This window comes from Hypomesus transpacificus, unplaced genomic scaffold, assembly GCF_021917145.1.
Source record: "Hypomesus transpacificus isolate Combined female unplaced genomic scaffold, fHypTra1 scaffold_111, whole genome shotgun sequence".
NCBI lineage: Eukaryota > Metazoa > Chordata > Actinopteri > Osmeriformes > Osmeridae > Hypomesus > Hypomesus transpacificus.
In genome coordinates this window covers 149,356-163,947 of record NW_025813699.1, presented here as the reverse complement: position 1 = coordinate 163,947, position 14,592 = coordinate 149,356, and the positions used below count along the sequence as shown (strand labels likewise).

At 42.1% G+C, this 14,592-nt stretch overlaps 1 long non-coding RNA gene across 1 annotated transcript; it reads right to left on the bottom strand.

Annotated features, from left to right (window-relative positions):
• Positions 1-8,433: 8,433 nt before the first annotated feature.
• LOC124487962 lies at positions 8,434-11,965 on the bottom strand. Its single transcript, XR_006958569.1, has 2 exons — positions 11,556-11,965; positions 8,434-9,445 (listed from the first exon to the last, which is right to left on the bottom strand). It is a non-coding gene; the product is annotated as an uncharacterized LOC124487962 (long non-coding RNA).
• Positions 11,966-14,592: the final 2,627 nt, after the last annotated feature.

Here is a 14,592-nt window from a genome sequence, read left to right as displayed (position 1 = left end):
GGGTACTCTAGCCCATTGTTTCCCAAAGACTGGGTCGCAACCATGGGCGTCAGCAGCATTTTGAGAGTGGGGGGGATATATTTTGCCAGGGGGTCTGGGGGTTTCTCCCCCAGAATTCTTTACAGTTTTTCTCCATTGCTTTGGCTCAATTCTTGAAACAGAAATTACATTCTCAAAACTCCACGTGCATTTAGCAAAATAGCCTATATGGTTCAGCACAACTACATAGATCACCTTCAAAAGGTCATATCTCACCCAAAACAGTTAACTCGTGCTTCAAAACCAAATCATTTTCTCATAGTCAGTGCCCCCAAAATGAAAAGTTCCGTCTCGATTGCTTTGGCTCATCTCTCGAGAAAAAAGAGGACATTCTCAAACCTTTAAATACATTTGCCAAAATAACCCAGATGGTTCAGCAAAACACCATGGAACACCTGCAAAGGGTCATCTCTTTCCTAAAACAGACAACTTATCAGTTAAAACTAAATCCTTTTCTCATACAAATAGTCAGTGCCCCCAAAATGAAAAGTCCCTTTGGCATTGTGTAAACACTGCAGGTCAAAATGTTTAGATGTTTTGTCAGTATGGCACTGGACCTTAGAAATATTCCTCATGTGCACTGTGCTACAGTTACTGTAGTAGATGTTTTCTTTCCAGAATACACTGTGTCTCAATCTACATTTATTCATTTAGCAGATGCTTTTATCCAAAGCGACTTCCAAGAGAGCTTTACAAGAGTGCATAGGTCACTGATCATAACAACGCGATAGCCCCAAACATTTCGGGTAGTCAAAACATGAAGCATACATTGTGAAAAACCCAAATACAGTAAGTGCCAAAGAGAAGAACCATAAGAGCATGTAGCCAAACAAGTAACAACTAAACAACATGAACCTCAAAAGTGCAAGAGTGTACCTGTAGAAAAGCAAGCAACAATACTGTAATGTATGCTTCATGTTTTGGCTAACCACAATGTTTTTGGGGCTCGTTGTTTAGGATCATTGACCTATGCACTTTTGTAAAGCTCTCTCTTGGAAGTCGCTTTGAATATGTGTCTACTAAATGAATACATGTAAAATGTAAATGTGTATCAAACAGAAAAAAGATTACAGTAATTCAAGAGTAGCCTACAAGGTTTCACATCACATATTGGCACTTACACTGCCATGGAAATTGTTACTGTAATTGCCATACATCATGGTTACTGTAACAGGAAATGTGTACAGCACAATATACTGTCATACAATACTAAGCACATCAAAACTAACATTATGTATAACCTACACTAGTAATATGAGTAACCACAGTAAGTTTCAGGCATGTGACACTTTCCTAGTCAGAGGTAGCAGGGGGTGCATTACAGTAAGCCTGGCATGAAATGCACCTCCTCAATTGTCTGTTCTGTATATCCCAGCATCAAATGATTCCCATTGTACACTGAGGGGACTAGTATGAGTAACCACTGTACTTTTCAGGCATGTAACCCCTTCCTAGTCAGAGTTGCAGAGGGTGCATTTCATGGCAAAAAGGAAACACATACAGTAAGAAAGTAAAGCAAAGCTGGAGTTTCACTAGTTGTCGTCCTCACTCTCCTGCTCATCCTCGCGGTCCTGTCTGTCTGGCCACAGATTTCATTGACATCACATCTGATGTTCTCCCCTGCGATGCAACAGGGGAAGAATCGTTGTGCATGCCTCAACAATCACCTACACTGATCTGCTGTGACATCATCACAAGCAGCATCCATTGTCTGTAGCAGGGAGCTCTGGTTTTGAGCCGATGCGCATAAACCCTCCACCTCCATGCAGAAAAAACCTCCTGGATAGGACTAAGGAATGGGGAGTCAGGTGATATGAGCACCATCAGCATTCTTTGATGGGCAGTGAACCCCGATGAGTGGGCGACGGTGGAAGCTTACATTGTCCCACACAATGACAAATGTAAGAAAGTGAGGCCCTACCAAACCCCTCCCATGCATGGGCGTAGATTTAGAGGGGGACGCTAGGTACTTGTTTCAGACGGCCAGGACGCGACAGAACAAGAAACGCCATAATTTGATTGGCTGAAAACACGAAGGGAGAGAGTTATCTGACACGCGACACGCACGGAAGAAGCACATGCTACTTTGCTTGCTTGCACTGGCAGTCGCAGACAAGCTAGCGGGTGTATCGGCAACAACGGTACAGCTAACTTACCAGGGCTGTCTGCCAACAATACATACTTAAAAGGCCAGAGTAACACATTGTAATATTCCCTTTGCCCTTCAGCATGTACATGTTAGCCCCTTTTTGTGCTTTGTAGATCAGATATGCCTCCACCCAAGAAGAAGAAAGTTAAGTCAGGCTAAATAACTAGCCACACTAGCAGTGGTAGTGACCAGGCTTTCAAATGCAGATTCTACTGTGGAAAAAGTATTAACTGGTGATATTATATGTTACCCAGGATATTGTCTTATCTTAGGATATTGTCATATCTTTCAACCAAGGTTAGGAGTCTAGCCTAGGACAAATTCACAATTGATGGACTGTCACTGCATTGTTGGACAGGTGCTGGAAAAAACAGTTGGCAATGTGAATAAGTTAACACTGTTGGTTATTCAAATATAATGTATCATTATTTGATTATTAATGTCCAAATAACACTATACAATATGGCAGGAGGGTTAAACTTGCTAGCCATAGGATAGGCTACAAAATGGGGGGGGGGGTCCCCACCAAGTCTGAGACCAAACCTACGCCCTTGCTCTCATGTAGAGGGATAAAATCGGAGTGTAGGCGGTCCAAGGACACCAGGAGTGTCTGGGTATTGTATGGGCCAAGACTGGGAATGTGGGTCCCAGTTGTCCCTTCCTTGTAACTCGACCTTATTGCAATATGTGGACGATATTCTGGTGGCGGCCAGAAATGAGACAGAATGTGTCTCAGATTCGATAGCTCTGCTAAAACACTTGGCAGCAGGTGGACACCAAGCCTCACTTGCTAAACTTCAATTCTGCCAAGAATCAGTAAACTACCTGGGATACATCTTAAAGGATGGCTGTCGATTTTTGTCACAAGAGAGAGTGAACAGCAGTAAGGACATTGTACAACTGAGGAACAAGACTGAGATGTTGTCTTTCCTAGGACTGGTGAACTATTGTAGGAACTGGATAGCTGAGTATGCCGTCCATGATGCAGAATTGCGCAAAGCCACACTCAAAGACTCTCCTGAAGTCATTCAATGGAATGAGGAAATGAAACATGCCTTCCGTCACATCAAATATCTCTTGTGTACTGCTCCTGCACTGGAATTACCTGACTACAAACTGACTTTTCATCTCTATGTTGCAGACAATGGTGAAATAGTATCCGCAGTATTGGGACAGGAACATGGAAACGGAATCAGGCCGGTAGCCTATTATGGTCAAATGTTGCCATTAATTGTCAAGGGCATGGTTCCCTGTTTAAGAGCTGTTGCATTCGCCGCTTTGATGGTGGAGAAGGAACAAACTATAGTTTTGGGACATCCCATGGTGTTACATACTTCACATACTGTAAACATTATCTTAGTAAATATCACAACACAACACATGACAAGCCAAAGACATAGTAATTACGAACACATTTTGACAGGAACTCAAAATTTTACTATTTCCACGGCCACACACACAAATCCAGCTGTGCATCTAAAAACGTTATTGCATGGAACAGAACCAGAGGAAGTAGCTCCTCAAGATTGCATGGATATTATTAACTCCACATCCAGTGTAAGAACAGACTTGCAACAAACAGCTTTGGAACATAATGATTTTGTCTTATTTTGTGATGGTTCAGCAATGCGCCCAGATGATAAAACTATTCTTTCAGGATATTCCATAGTGGATAATTTAGGAAATTGTATCGAAGCCTATAGATTACCTGTTTCTTCTGCTCAAGCTGCCGAGATAGTTGCTTTGACTAGAGCATGTCTATATGCCAAAGATAAATCAGTTACCATATATACAGACTCCAAATATGCATTTTCAGTGGCACATGACTTCAGTAAAATTTGGGAAAACAGAGGTTTTGTAACTACTGCAGGAAAACCCATACAACACATAGATTTAGTAAGAGGTATATTGGATGCTATGATGCTACCAACTAACCTTGCTATAGTAAAATGTGCGGGTCATTCAAAGGCAGATTCTGATATTGCTAAAGGTAATAATTTAGCAGACAAACATGCAAAAGATGCAGCGTTAAATGATTCCTTCCCACCATGGATGAATCATTCCTTTTTGAATATTCAAATTTCTGATCCTCCGTTTACTATTGATGATTTAATATCGTTTCAGAATCAGGCAAAACCGTCTGAAGTTCTACTTTGGGAGAAGAAAGGATGTGTAAAGCACAATGATGGTTTATGGAAAAATGTAGATGATAGAATAGCATTACCAAAAACAGCGTATGAATCCTTAATATCCTATGTACATGGTGTTACTCATGTAGGGTATAAGAGCATCATGCACTATATTTCACAACTGTTCTTTACAATTGGACTAGAACAACAAATTAGAGATTTTGTTAAGAGATGCTTAATCTGTGCTTGTTGTAATCCACACGTCAATCCAGCTAAAAGAGATCATTTGCCAAAACCTGAAGGTCCTTTCCAACAATTACAGATAGATTGTACTCACATGCCCAAGTGCAGAGGATTTTCGTATCTTCTAGTGATAGTGGATCGATTTTCTAAATGGCCAGAAGCCTTTGCGACAAGGAAAGAAAACGCTCAAACAGTAGTCAAGTGTTTGATGGAACATGTTATTCCTCGTTTTGGGATACCAAATGGGATAGATTCTGACAATGGCACCCCTTTCACATCTAGAGTAACTAAACAATTGGCCGCTGCATTAGGGATTAATTGGACATTTCATATTCCCTATAACCCTCAAAGCTCAGCACAAGTGGAAAGAACAAATTGAACCATTAAAGAAAAATTTGTGAAATTACATCAGACTAAACAAGCAACTTGGATAGACGCCCTTCCACAAGTGCTTCTATCTATCAGAGCAATGGCAAATTCAGGTACGGGTTTGGCCCCTCATGAAGTTTTAATGGCTAGACCATTAAAAAATAATTTAAATTATATTTGGTCTTCTTTATTGCCTACAAATAGAAATCCAACAATGAGTAGCCTATTTCTATCGGCTATTGTTCCTACAATTTACATGATTCATATGATTCCTACAATTTACATGATGTAGGCTACCGTCCTGTAACTGTTATTTCAGCAAATCTATTTCAACATTGTTGGGGGTCGATATATTGGCCTAACAACCAAAACTAATTCCCCTATGGTTTGAAGGAAGATGGGAAACTGAACAGTGTATTAACATTAACCAAATAATGCCAATACCAATGGAATTACGGTTATTTGACTCTTTGGGTTGTTGGGGTCTCGAAAGTGGTTCTTAAGCAAGAATTAACAGGCTTGGAGTCAGGAGATTGTTTGCAAAGGTCTTTGTCTTTATTGTTGCCAGGCAGATTGGAAATCATGCGCAGAACTTCTCTCGCCAGGGAAGTCTGCCCAAGTATTGTTAGACAAGAACTTTTATACAGTCTTTCTACGTCACACAAATATATTTGGCAGTTATCAGACTCCACAGTTTGTTCAAGATAAACAGATGTCCTCCCTCAATTGGCTGTCCTTACACAACCCTTGCCTTACACAACCCTATCAGGTCATCTCGACCTGACTTCCTCTCTGGAAAGAACATTTTAACGGGAGGAGGAGAGTGACTCCCAGCTCATTCTACTCCTCATTAACGAGCATGGGAATAAACAAGTCTTTCCTTTCTCACCGAATTTCTTACGTGGGCTATTTCCTCTCCTCACCTAACCCCTGTACTAGTTGACTCCTTTCTTGAGGTCACCCTACACCAGAAATCCTCCACACTCCCCCCTTTGTGGGCATCTTGCCCACACTACTCCTCCCATAATCTATTTTCCTGTGTAGCCTGTAAAACATTTAAACATTGAAAAAAACAAAACTCCCCAGACCAAATTTTCCTTAATTCTTTTGAGTAATAGGCGAGTATATGGTAGAATAGTAAGCTAGTGTTTGTCTGTAATGAAACTGTCCAAATACATGTTGTGTAAACAAGGTCCCCAGTCTGAAGGAAACCTTGGCTCCGTCTACTCATATGGTTGTAAGCCTGCAATATGTGTGAGTATATAACCTTCCTTTGGCTAGGTAAATACCCCCAGACCCTCAAATACAGTTTCACAAAAACACGATGGTATATGATCAAACATCAAGTCCACACATAAAGTTTACAACAACATATGCAGTACTCAAATATCTGTTCAGAATTGCCTTTGCTCCTCTGTATCATCAGATCCTGGAGTAAAACTCCCCCCGGCTTTTTAGGCCTCGCTCTTTTAAGGGGGGAGAAACCATGGATGATTCAACAGAAATGGGTTTGGGAGGGCAGTCCTCCACAAACCTACACTGATTAATGCACAAATCACTGAGTTACATATACACCACTCAATTAATAAAACAAAAATTAAACTCATAAAACAAACAAAATTATGTGCTTGGTATACTCATTGAGCGATGTTCCACGGCCTTGTAGCGGCTCGATTGATTTGGCATCGCCCGGTGTGGCCTGGTTTGGGACATCATTCAGCCACTTTGTCCCTCCGCCACCTGGACAGGGTACAAGTCCGGGGCAGAAGGCTTGCTCTTAAACAGAGAAAAAGCATGTGAGTCATCCGACTCCTTCATCTTAGCTACAATGGGGCAGGCATAGTGGGTTTTGACACGAGACCGGAAGATGGGTATGCAACAGCAGAGAATCAATACAATGGCCAATAAGGTCAGCAGCACTGCAATCCCTATCCTTACCCAGCTAAACCCCCAATCTCCCAAGCTCTCCCTCATCAGTTCAAACCATTCAGTCTTGTGTCCTGCATTGTCCTTCAACTCCTGTCTCAGCGCTTTTAAGTCCGTCATAGCTTGTGCAAATCTTCCTGTAGGGGCAGTGTTGTTCGGTATGAATGTGCAACATACCTGACCAATCAGAGTGCAAACCCCCCCCCGCTCCGCCAGCAGCCAGTCCAATACCTGTCGATTCTGCCAGGTCATTGCTGATGTTGCCGACAGCTGCTGGCCCAGGGCGGTGAGAGCCTCGTCTGTGTAGTTAATGAAGCGCTGCTGGTTATAGTACAGGTAATTAATCCATTCAGTGTTCTTATTTAACGTTATCCAGGGCAAGATGGACTCAAACCCTGACGCCACCTCATTTCTTGCTTTAAAGTCGTTAGGCACCCCCCTTGGCTGACCTATGGCATTGATTGTTACATCAGACTTGAGAGCCCGCCTCTTGCGAGGAGCCTCCTCGAGGTTCTCTGTGGTTTGGTTTAGTTTGAAGTGTATCCCCTGGGTGACAGCATGTGCTATTCATAGTGCAATGAACTCTGCTTTGCTCCCCCCTTGTCCTAAAACATCTCGTGTCAGCCCACTTACCTCTCCCTCACCGAGCAGTTTGCTCGGGAAGGGGATTCTGCTGTGTGGGTGTGGGGTCTATGGGGTCTGCCAGGATCGTCCCCTGCTCTCAGCTGCACGTCTTTTAGCAGCTGCACAGTGGGGCTATTGGAGGTCGATGGTCTCTGGTGCTGGCCCTCTTTGGTGAACCTTCCCTGGCTCGACCCCTGGATCTGGATCTGGTTTTTCCCTCTCCTGGAATTAGATACAGTCCAGGAGCAGGATACTTCTGTGTTCAGGGGAGAGTCCTATTGACTCTGTCATCATAATGGAGGTGAGTTTTATAGAAACCGGGACAGAGAGATGGCTATACAGTCATAACAGCTTCAAGCTTAGGATGTTTAGTTTAGTCATAGCTTTTGTGGAACTCCATCAGAAACAATGTGGATGTAGGCATACATCACCAAACCCTATTTTCCTCTGCTACTCGCCAGTTGTTCTCCATGCACGGGCAGTGGACTCTGGGAGGTGTTAACTCAGAGCCAACAAACATCGTTAATGTCATCAATAAACCCTGGTTCTATTAACCTAAACCACCTAGGCATTTGTCAACAACTACTTTAGTTTCACATTTCAAATGACAATATTGCTGTTGCATCCACCTCATGTGTCCCCGTTTCACTCGCCCCCCTTCTTCCCCTAGTTCCTACAAAACATCTTTAACAAAACTTCACCATAGTCTAAGGTTAGACTATCAAAATTATAAATGTTACTACTTAGGGTGTGCTTTACTTGTTTATCAACTAAATTATCAATTTAAAATTGCCTCTGTCTCTGAGACCATAGTCCAAATTTTTCCTATCCCCCTTCCCCCCATCGCATAGTTCATATCTATGCGATTCCTAAGGGATAGAAAAAATATGTTAGTCAGTGACAACCCAAATTCTTCATACTCCTTCACATATTTCATAATATTTTTACCTCTTCTTTTAAATCTCCCAACCCCGTGCCTCTGTCAACCGAAATTTACCCTGTTCAACAAGACTCGCAATTATGTGGTGTGTGTAAATTATGATTGGATACATACAGGAAGATGGGTTTCTCGTAGTTCGGGAGGGCCAGAGCTGGTGCCTGTTGTAGACTCAGTTTGATATCCGTTAATGCTTTCTCCCCCCCCTCAGTCCCTTTCAGTTTGGCCTGTTGAGACGTGATGTCTCCAATGGCTATGTTATGGCCCAGTGTCTCTTGCTCGAACGCCTTAATCCACCTACTCGCTCCCTCATATGGATTGGGGAGCCGAGCAATTAAACCAGTCATGTCCATTGTTGTCCAGGGCACATAATTCAACTGAGTTCCCCTCACCAGGATGGGCGCTTGATGGTATGAAGGAGGCTCCTTGATACGGACTAGCCTTCCCTGACTCATTACAGGGCTTGGGAGGGGTCCAACAGGGTTCTGGGCCAAGATGGATGATGAATATCTTGGGTTCTCTGCCTCACCCGTATACACAGTCTTTCTGGGTGGGGCAGAGCCGCTCTCCTCTTTAGCGTATGGGGGAGGGGAGGCCCTCTCTTGAGTCTCATGATCGGTCTTGGCTGCGAGCAAGCAAGCCTTAGCCGTATCACAATAGTTCTGTCCTTGTTTTTCATACAGCTTCAGAAACTCAGCTTCCTCATTGCGTTTTTTTGAGTTTTTTCTTGGCCGAACCAGAATGGCTGTGGTTGGCGATCAGGACCCTCATGTCGTCGCAGAGGCTTAGATCGAAAGTCCCGTGCTCTGGCCAGACTGTTGTCATCTTGGCAGTGCGCTTGGCCCATTTCCTGTTCATCTCGACGAGGCGTTCTCGGAGAAGAGGGAATTTGAGGCTGAGCACCTCCTGGGCGGTCACGCGCAGAGTAGCAGCTGGCACGGTCTGGTCAGGCGACAGGACAGCTCTGGCTCCTCCCTCTACCGGTCTTTTTGGCACACTCATGATGCGTTTGGGATGGAACAGGCAGATCTAAACTTAAGAATATGAGTGTTACAGGCCAGTTTTTACATATGCCATTTGCATACATTCATTCCTGTATCTATCTTTTCATTATGTAAATGTTAATGTACATGTAAATGTTAGTGTAAATGTAAATGAGTTGTTTGTTGAACGAGGCAAACACTCTGCACACGCAACAGAAACACAGTTCTATTTTTCTTTATTACTTATAAACACTTTGAGAAAGGGCTTGTGTAAACCCTTTTGTTGTACTTGTGCCAGATTTTCGCCTCTCCGTCTGTACTGTTCAGAGAGAAGAGAATGTGAGACAACTTGTATATGCATTCCTTCAAGTTTACTTTCAGATTTTTAGCTTACAGTTACTTCAAACATTTCAACCCCTTGAAACCTTTCTGGTTGGTTTCTACAAACTTTACACAGATATTTTCCTATCCTAGTTTAAATTGTTGACTTCTCTTGAAATCATATACATTCACTTGGTTTTTAATGTTCTCTCTTCTGTTCGTCTAAAGATGTGCCATCATTACTTGATTGTATTCTGTTCAGTTCACACTGCTTCCCTGCTCTGCCCTGCTCTGGGCTGGGCTGGGCCCGGCCCGGCCCCCACCTCTCTCTCTCAGGACACTCGTCCCAAATGAAAAAGGTGGGGGCCGAGCAAACCAACACAGACACAATGCTTCCTATGTCACAACTTTACTGCTCTCCTTAGTATGCAAACATTAAACTTTTCAGGATTATGACCTTGTTAACATCTATGTTAAACCTTCCATATCTATCATTCTTTACCATTTCTTGTGCGTGATCAGCCATGTTCTTAGTTTAGGCTTGTCTGTTAATTTTATACGGGTAATTAGGCCGTTTTTTCTTAACCAGACTGAAAATCAGTGTGCCCACATATTCTCAGCCGCACACGCACATTCATAGTCCACAATTCTACCAGGTCCAAAACTTTTGTTATCTCCAACTAACTTAAGTCAGTTCACTGGCTTCCGTACATCTTTATTCATGTCAACAGTTCTCATTTCTCCTTCTATTGCTGATTTACGATATTCACACATTGCTCAGGGCAACGCCCTTTTTTGAACAGCCCTGCTCACCCCCTCCCTTACAACTCGCTTTCCTGAAGCGAGTCTGAAACGATTGCGCAACAGCCGTACTCTCTCACTTTTTTAGACTCGTTTCACTGATTTTAGGGGGTTTTACATGTCAATATCAAAAACAGTCAATAGATTTATCACTCCGTTTTTATCTGACTCCATTTCCATATGTTTTTTTTAGCATTTTAACAGAGATTTTTGTCTCTGGTTCTAATCGCTCCCTCAACCGCCTTTTTTACCACAGCTGTTTTAGGAACTCTCAGAACCTTTTAAGACTGTCATCTCACGGAATGCCACAAAAACATACATTTCTCCATACATTATATACATTATCTACGGATATCCGTCTAACCCAAGTTTTCTCAGCGCGTCTTAAGATGAATCTTTTCGGATAGCTAGTCCTGACTCACTTTCGACTGAAGTAATAGCTGCAGCTATACTTTGCTGTCACTTGTTGTTTAATAGTGCAACTTTTTAGCCAGGACGGATATTACAATAATAATTTGCTTGAGGTCTGTTGAAAAACGTTAGACACGCAGGCACCCCCCGAATCGCTGGCACCCTTGGCTAACCTAATCTTTTTCAACAGCCTTGTTTTAGATGTAACCATCTCACTCTGATTGCACACGCTTTAACCATTTGTTGGTTAAGTGGCGATTTTTTACCGGACCTTCCGAACTTTACCTTTTGCTAGGTTCAAAAAAGGCCCTTAAAGAAATGTCCCCAGTTCACTCGAATTTTGTTTTAAAGGGGCCCATAGTAGTTTTTGTACCTAAGCTTTCAGGTTATTGAATAGAGGCCTCCGGAGACCCCCTTGCCTGAGCCTAATAGTACGACAGTAGAGAAGCTTTAGCAAGAAACATTTACATTCAATCATTTCTTTCATTCAGGGTAACATACATCCTGGCAATTAAAACATTTGCAACCAGTCCCCTTCTCCAAAGCCTTTTTCACTTTCTCTTAGTTCAAGATTCGTATCTAAGCATTCATTAGGTACTTTACAGGTTTTTTTCATTGCCTACCTTCTCAAATGTAGATGTAGCGAATCACGTCGGGGTCACCAATTGTTGGGGTCTCGAAAGTGGTTCTTAAGCAAGAATTAACAGGCTTGGAGTCAGGAGATTGTTTGCAAAGGTCTTTGTCTTTATTGTTGCCAGGCAGATTGGAAATCATGCGCAGAACTTCTCTCGCCAGGGAAGTCTGCCCAAGTATTGTTAGACAAGAACTTTTATACAGTCTTTCTACGTCACACAAATATATTTGGCAGTTATCAGACTCCACAGTTTGTTCAAGATAAACAGATGTCCTCCCTCAATTGGCTGTCCTTACACAACCCTTGCCTTACACAACCCTATCAGGTCATCTCGACCTGACTTCCTCTCTGGAAAGAACATTTTAACGGGAGGGGGAGAGTGACTCCCAGCTCATTCTACTCCTCATTAACGAGCATGGGAATAAACAAGTCTTTCCTTTCTCACCGAATTTCTTATGTGGGCTATTTCCTCTCCTCACCTAACCCCTGTACTAGTTGACTCCTTTCTTGAGGTCACCCTACACCAGAAATCCTCCACAGGGTTAAATCAGAGCAAGAATGGTCAAATGAAGGTTAAATAATATAATCGTTTTATCATATTGCAAATGAATGCAATCAATTAAGTTAACTCTTATGCCTACTCTACCATGATTATTGTAAACCAGAGATAGAAAGCATGAGGTGAGGAAGAAGGAGTAGGCCTAGGCCAAGCCAGAGCTGAGGAGAAGGTCTCAGGAGATCAAGAATCCACAGAACAATGCTTCACAATTCAAGAACAACTACAATCACACCAGAATCTTGACCCTTACTTATCAACATGTCTAGCAATGCTACAGTAGGTTACAAAGATGTGAGAGCCATCAAGTTGAGACTCCATCCAGTAACTCCATATTTTACCATATGAGAGGTGGGGGCAGGTGGATAGCCTTACAAGATCAGCCTTTATTCTTCTGCCCTATGTACAACATCTCTTGGTCAAATTAGAAAATTCAGCAAATTCAACAATTAATATTAATGTAGGTTATTGTTCCTACAATTAACATCACCTGTGACCATGCATCCTCCCGTAACTGGTGTTCCAGTAAATCTTTTTGGAGATTAGCCTTTATTCTTCTACCTTAAGTAGGCCTACACCATCTCTTGGTCAGTTTTTGGCACTTTCTTCACGAGGTGCAATTTGTACAACTCATTTACTTGTAACTGGGTATACATGAGATTACATTAGCTACATTTCACAGTTCCACATGCAAAATTCACTTGCCATTAAATGAACATCTCACTGTATACAGCATCCATGCTCTGTTCAACAGGATCAGAATGTGCACATCGTTTTTTGAATATTAATTATTCTCACAATGTCAGTGTAACTGACAATTCTGTACAAGCCTGTAAATAAAAGTAGATGTTGAGAGAACTACCAGTAGCTACATAAATAATTCTCTGCATCCATTTCTGCGGCAGCAGTCAATGTCTCTTCGTCATCTTAATCATCATCATCATCATCATCTTTTGATGAAAAACATTCTGTTGGGGGAAACTGCTACTACAAATTGAAATAGGCACCAATTGATATTTACTTAGTATCATGTCGAATACGATTAAAACTAAGGTGACGTCGAGGCTACAATCACAAGCGTATAGCCTTAGCAAAATATGCGTTACCTGTTCGTAGTATGTTTTTACATTTAATACAACATTGATCACTTTTTCTCCTGTAATATTAACAGACAGTGGGGTTAAATGTTCAATATATGGACTGGCTATTGCCTTCAAATGTATGCATTGACTCGGCAGCAATTGTCTCCTACGCCACTTGTATACGTTGCTACAGCCGTGTTGCTTTTTTCCTGGAATATGTGCTCAACCATAAACACGAAATACAACTTTTATCAGAAGTTTGGTGGAGTATGCAATGTTTTTTTCGCTGTGTGCCATGGTGGATCCTAGAATCGGAGCTCCATTGATGTTGGCTTTCAATAGTTCTCATGCCCGCGCTTAACTCTGAGTTGACGTACTCCGAGTTGAGTTAACAAACTCATATCAGCTTTTCTGGAACCAAATTTTTTAGAGTTTCCCATGTTAGACTAACTCAACTCTGAGTTCAGGGTTAAAGAGTTTGTTTAACCCGCTACCTGGAATACCCCCCAGGTGATCAGAGTATTGATGGTTTTAAACCAGGATATTATGTTTTAGTACGCAGTTTGAAAACATTGGCTCAGCAGGATCAACCGAGGTTCGGACCTCCGACTCAGGTTCTTTTGGTGACCAGAACAGCTGTTAAGGTTAAAGGCCAACCACAATGGATCCATGCATCTCGACTACGACAAGCACCTCCTATAGCAGATGCAGTATAGGACTTGTGGAGTGAAGTAAACAGGATCTCAAAGGATGGGTAATATTTCTCTCCTCAGCATAAATATTTCATTATCTTGAGTTTGGATATGGTGTTGTTTTTCTCTTTCTGTTTCATGATATATAGAAGTGGTGACATTGGCGATAATACCGAGCAGGGAACACCATGATACCAGAAAAAAAGATGGGGGATGCTCTACAGAGAATTCGAATCAAGTTCGTGGTCGTGAGGAGCATCATCTCACTTCTAGCGTTGATCACGGTCAATTATGCGGTCATGCTCGAACACCCTACTAATTTGAATGATGTTTCAGGGAATGATACCAAAGCCGGGATAGAACTGATTGAACATTCTAATTCTGATCAGCATGTTCGTGTACGTCGTAACGCTCCAACACTTGCAAGCATTCTTGGAGTGGAAGTACAGAATCATATTCCTATGAATGAATCAGACATGATTTGCTTATATTATCCTTTGATGGCAACAGGGAGGAAACCATTCTATGTTCAGCAAGTCAGCTTCGGTTCTATGACGAAAAGTATAATATCAATTGAAGCACAATACGAATCACTAGAAGATGAAGAAGTGTTGATCATGATTCAAACACTCATGTTTTCCAAGCCCAGCACAGTCAATGTTGATTACTGTAATAAATTCTGGAAAACATTGACTC